This window comes from Vidua macroura, chromosome Z (genome assembly GCF_024509145.1).
Source record: "Vidua macroura isolate BioBank_ID:100142 chromosome Z, ASM2450914v1, whole genome shotgun sequence".
Classification (NCBI taxonomy): Eukaryota; Metazoa; Chordata; class Aves; order Passeriformes; family Viduidae; genus Vidua; species Vidua macroura.
The window spans coordinates 66,632,537-66,638,382 of record NC_071611.1 but is presented as its reverse complement, the minus strand read 5'-3'; the positions used below and the strand labels follow the sequence as shown (position 1 = coordinate 66,638,382).

The window sequence follows — 5,846 nt, the reverse complement described above, 5'->3', positions numbered from 1 at the left end:
ACCATCTCTCAGATGGTGGAGGCTTGCACAAAGGCAATGTCAATGGAGCACACGGTGGCCCTGGCTGTCAGCAAAGGGGTGGGAGAGGCCATGATAAACTTACAAAATACGCGCTGTTTTAACTGTGGTCAGCTGCGTCACATCCAGGTGAACTGTCCCCACTGGCCACAGATTCAACAGCCTATCTTGCCCCCCCCAAGACCATATCCTAGGAACCCATTTTATCAAGGTCATCAGTTTCATCTACAGCGACAAGGGTACCAGCCAGCGGGAAACTGGCGGCGAAGCGCGAGGAGGGGCTGTGCGATGACACCAAGTGGCCCTTCTCAGCATCCCAGCCTCCCGACCATCAGGAAGGACAAGTGGCTGCGCGGCCAAGTCCAGCAGTTCAGCACAGCCACGAGGACGGGCTCCGCCTCTTCCGCCGGACAGGTACCCTAAATCAGGGCAATCGTCGGGTCCTCCGCAGCAGCGTCACCATTCTCTCTCCAGGATGAGGACCTGACGAGAGTTCCTGCTGGGTTCCTGGGCCCCCTCCACGACTGTCGGGACACCACCGTGCTCATCTTAGAAGACTCTTCAACACGCCGAATGAAATCACCATCTTACCTGAGGTAGTGTGTTTTCCACCAGGAGAGGAGATCACCGTCTCCATCATTTGTAACCACCCGCCATTTACTTTGAGGAAAGGAGATCCTTTTGCTTTGCTTTACGTACTGGACACTCACAATGACCCGGACACAGAAAGACATGTTTCCTTCACCCAAAATGTATGTAAAGAAAGACCATTAATTGATGCCAAACTTTCTTTCCAGGGAAAGTCGGTGCAGATGCGGCTCATGGCAGACACAGGAGCTGACGTGACCATCATCCCCCAGGCGAGGTGGCCCAGCGACTGGGAGCTTGTGCCCCCTTGCGGCAGGATCTCCGGTGTGGGCGGAGCGGTCCACTCTCTGAGGAGTAGGCATCTTGTGTGCGTGGAAGGTCCGGAAGGACAATTGGCAATGGTGAGACCTTTTGTTGTCTCTTCAAACATACTGTTATTAGGAAGGGATGTTTTATCCCAATGGGGAGCCCACCTTGACATCCCTAGCCCTTTGTGGGATTTTTAGTGTGGGCCACTGCAGAGCGCACTTCCCCACCCCTGACCTGGAAAACCAACACACCCGTATGGGTGGATCAGTGGCCCCTTCCATCAGAAAAATTGAGTGCGCTTCATAAATTAGTAGAGGAGCAGGTGAAACTTGGGCATTTAACACCTTCTACCAGCCCTTGGAATACCCCTATCTTTGTAATTAGAAAACCTGGCACAGACAGGTGGCGCCTGCTCCAAGACCTGTGAAGGGTTAATGATATGATAGAAGATATGGGCCCCATTCAACCAGGCCTTCTGTCACCTTCTATGCTCCCCAGAGACTGGCAGCTAGCAGTGATAGACATCAAAGACTGCTTTTTTAACATTCCGCTCTACCCCGGGGATGCTCCCAGGTTCGCCTTTTCTGTACCATCATTGAATAGGGCTGAACCTTTTAAAAGATATCATTGGACATCCCTGCCTCAGGGGATGAAAAATTCCCCTGTGCTCTGTCAGACTTTTGTAGCGCAGATTTTATCACCTGTGCGCCGGCTTTTCCCTGAGGCCATCATCCTGCATTACATGGATGATGTGCTAGTTTGTGCTTCCGACTCTACATACCTAAAGGCAACACTGGACAAGACTATTAAGGCTATCAAAGCTGCAGGGCTCCAGATAGCGGAAGAGAAGATCCAACTCTCAGCACCATGGAGGTACCTGGGATTCCTCATCACAGGAAGGACAGTGACGCCACAGACACTGACCATCAACGAGGATCCGAAGACTCTGTGAGACCTTCAGCAGCTGTGCGGAACGATCACCTGGATCCACCCTCTCCTGGGACTGACGACGGAGGAGCTGTCACCCCTCTTCTGTCTGCTTCGAGGCGACGGAGACCTCGCCTCACCGCACGAGCTGACACCTGCCGCGTGGGAAGCCCTGGGACGGGTTGCTGCTGCTCTGAAGTCTCGCCAGGCACACCGCGTGGTCCGGACCCTTCCCGTGAACTTCGTGGTGTTGGGTAAGTGCCCCCACCTCCATGGACTTCTCTTCCAGTGGGATAACAAAGCATCTGATCCCCTGGTCATCTTAGAGTGGCTCTTCCTACCACACCAGCCCTCTAGGACGATCACGACCCCTGCAGAATTGCTAGCCACTTTAATAATGAAGGCACGACACCGCCTCCGAACCCTCGCGGGGTGTGACCCTGCGTGCATTTACTTACCTGTTACATTAGATCAATTGGACTTGTTGTTGCAAACTAATGAAAATTTGCTCATTGCTCTGGACAGCTTCCCCGGACAAATTTCGGTTCACTATCCTAAGCATAAATTGTTTAAGGATACATTGCATTTGGCCCCAAGAATGTTTAAAAGTAAAACACCAATTCCAGGTGCTCTCACGGTGTTCACCGATGGGTCGGGCAGATCCCACAAATCGGTGATCACTTGGAAGGACCCGGACAGTCAGAAGTGGGAGTCTGACATCCAACTGGTTGAGGGTTTCCCCCAGATCGCGGAACTTGCCGCAGTCGTGAGAGCATTCAAAAAATTTCAACAGCCTCTGAATGTGGTCACTGATTCGGCCTATGTCGCTGGGGTAGCAGAAAGGGCCGAAGGTGCCCTCCTTAAAGAAGTTTCAAACAAAAATTTATACAGTTTACTCTCTGATCCCATTTGGCTACTTTCCCATAGAGAGCAAACTTATCATATCATGCACGTAAGGGCACACACCGATTTACCCGGAGAGATCACTGAGGGTAATCGGAGAGCGGACCTCCTAGCCATGTCAACACAAATATCTGCAACCACTTCAACCACGTTACCAGACGTACTCCGGCAAGCGTGGCTCAGCCATGCATTTTACCATCAGAATGCCCCGGCTCTTGTGCGACAATTTAAGATCTCGATAGCACAGGCAAGAGCCATTGTTTCTACCTGCCCGAGCTGCCAGTCTTTCGCTCTCCCTTCCCTCATTACGGGGACAAATCCCCGAGGGTTGGGAGCGCTAGAGATATGGCAGACAGATGTAACACACTTCGAGCCGTTTGGCCGGATGAAATGCATACATGTCTCTATTGACACGTTTTCCGGCGCAGTGTTTGCCTCTGTCCATGCAGGCGAAAAAACCAGGGATGCCATTAAACATCTTTTCATGGCATTCTCTACGTTGGGAGTCCCATCTCACATAAAAACTGATAATGGCCCATGCTATGCGTCAAAGCGCTTCGGTGAGTTTGCGCAACAGTGGGGAATTTCCCATACCTCCGGAATTCCCCACAATCCTACAGGACAGGCGATAATAGAGAGAGCCCATAGAAATCTAAAAAGGCTCCTTGAACAACAACATAACCCAGACATTACAGTGAGCCCAACCGAAAGGTTATGTAAGGCCTTTTTTAAACTGCTCAGAAAGGGAGCCTGACCCTCCTATTATCCGCCATTTTCACAATAACACCAGAGCGCAACTCGTCGAGAGGCCACCAGTCTTGATAAAGGACCCAGAATCCAAAGCTATCCAGGGCCCTTTCCCTCTAATAACCTGGGGGAGAGGGTATGCCTGTGTTTCTACAGATGAAGGACCAAGATGGATTCCGGGGAAATATGTCAAGCCCTTCGTAGAGGTGCCAGCTCAGCAAGATAACGTGTCCCTGGTGCAAACCACCGAGAACACCTCATCGCTGGACTGAGTTTCCACTGCCTGGAAGAGGAGGAGAAGAAAGACCGTTCCTCCCAATATCGTCACACGTGTCATGATTACCCGAAGATATTTTCCCCCGCTGAACTCTACGTACCCAATTACCCCATCGCCCCCTGTGCCCTTTCCTTTCCCCTAACCTCCCCTTTCCCTCAATCCTTATCCCTTTTCTCTAATTTTATTTAGTGCTTATTTAATAAATAAAAATGGGGGAGGTTGGGGAGGAACCACTGAGGAACATTTATCATTTAAGTTATGCTTTCTTTTATCACAGGACGCTGAGGATGACTGCCGCCTTGAGGACACCTCTGAAACATCTGATGCTCCTGATCGTCATCATCTGGCTGTCACCGGTCAGGAGCTGGATAGTCCCACAGCCGAGAGAAAACATATGGGTCACGCTGGCGAAGTCCTTGCAGCAGGACAACTTCTGCATGGCCATGGGAAGTGTGGACAATCCGTTATCCACGTGCCTGGTAGGAGTCCCCCTGTCGCCAAACGACTATCCATATGCATGAAAAAAAACTAATCCTGTGGACACCTGGGATGAGTGGACGAGGATTCTGCCACATGCACCACAGGAGCCCCGAGAATTGGACCTATTGGGCTCCTCTCAGGCAACATATTGTGTCAGGTTTAGGTACCAGCCCTCCCAGAAAGACTGGGATCAAATGGCTAAACTCCACCCCGCTGGTACCCAAGAAGTAAAAAGACACGATGTATCTCCCCACCATCGGAGATACCATGCAGCAAATTGGTGCAATTACACCTCGACCATGGTATCTAGGTCCTCCTCAGTTCCCAGCGTGCTCCCCAGGGGGGTCTTTCTCATCTGCGGGGACAGGGTGTGGGCAGGGATTTCCTCCCAAATCCAGGGAGGCCCTTGCAGCCTTGGCCAGCTTACCACACTGACACCGAACAAAACCCAAATTTTAAATTGGAAAAACGAAAATAAATTGGCTTGCATAAAGAGATCCTATAACCAATTCGAGGAAAATTGTGATTCAAAAATTTACAATTGGGGCAAGACGAAGAGAGTCGCGGTATCCATATTTTTACCATGGTATGCCGCAGCAAAGGCCCTCGGTGAGCTTTCTCACCTCGAGTGTTGGCTCAGTAAGCAGGCCAACGCCACGTCCGCTGCCCTTTCTGACTTGCTAGCGGACGAAGAAGTCACCAGGCATGCCACACTGCAAAATAGGGCTGCTATTGACTTCTTACTGCTCACCCATGGCCACGGCTGTGAGGACTTCGAAGGAATGTGCTGCTTCAATCTGGCATCAAAGAGCACATCCATCCAAGCTAATATCCAGCGGATCCGAGAGCAAGTTGACGACCTCAAGACTGAGACCTCGACTGTAGATCCTGTGAATAAACTGCTATCTCAATGGGGTGTCCCAGGGTGGGTTGCTATCATCCTCAGGGGACTCTTTTGGATCTTTCTGATAATGTTCATTATCTCGCTTGCTTTATTTTTATTTAGACGTATGTTGCTTAAAACGTTGGGAAGTGCTTATTTAATAAATAAAAACGGGGGAGATGTAGGAGGAGGGGTTGGGGAAGGCAGTCTAGGGTTGCCATGGGAAACAGCAGTTGTATGAGTTCTCCACCCCTTTTTGTGAGAGAATTGTACCCTCCCCCTGTCCTGTCAGTTATTGTTCAAGTCTGCCCCTTAGACTAGAATCTTCTCTGTTCCACGTTTTCCCTTTGGTTCTTCCACCAAGAACACTCCTTTCCCTTTTCCCCACTGGTTAATGTTATATTTCCCCTCCCTTTAGCCTTTTCCCGATTGTACCCTCGTATGCTAAACCCTCCTACCCCTACGCAGTTAAAGATCCCTCACCCCGCCCCTCAGGGCTCTCGGAACCTGCCTCCCTTCTGCTTTGTTGTCTCCCTATCTGCCCCTTCTGCGACCCTTCAATAAACGAGCAGGATTTCAGCAGCCCGAGTGTCCTTCCCGTTCTTCTGGTGGACCCTCAGATGTACCAGCTATCCGAGCTTCGTGCCAAGTGGCTACAAGCCCCCACGGCTCAGCGCCCTGTCCCTCTCTTTCTCCCTTAAAAGAGTGATTTGG

At 50.9% G+C, this 5,846-nt stretch overlaps 1 long non-coding RNA gene across 1 annotated transcript; it reads right to left on the bottom strand.

Annotated features, from left to right (window-relative positions):
* Positions 1 to 4,159: 4,159 nt before the first annotated feature.
* LOC128822002 (uncharacterized) lies at positions 4,160 to 5,613 on the bottom strand. Its single transcript, XR_008441311.1, has 2 exons — positions 4,873 to 5,613; positions 4,160 to 4,202 (listed from the first exon to the last, which is right to left on the bottom strand). It is a non-coding gene; the product is annotated as an uncharacterized LOC128822002 (long non-coding RNA).
* Positions 5,614 to 5,846: the final 233 nt, after the last annotated feature.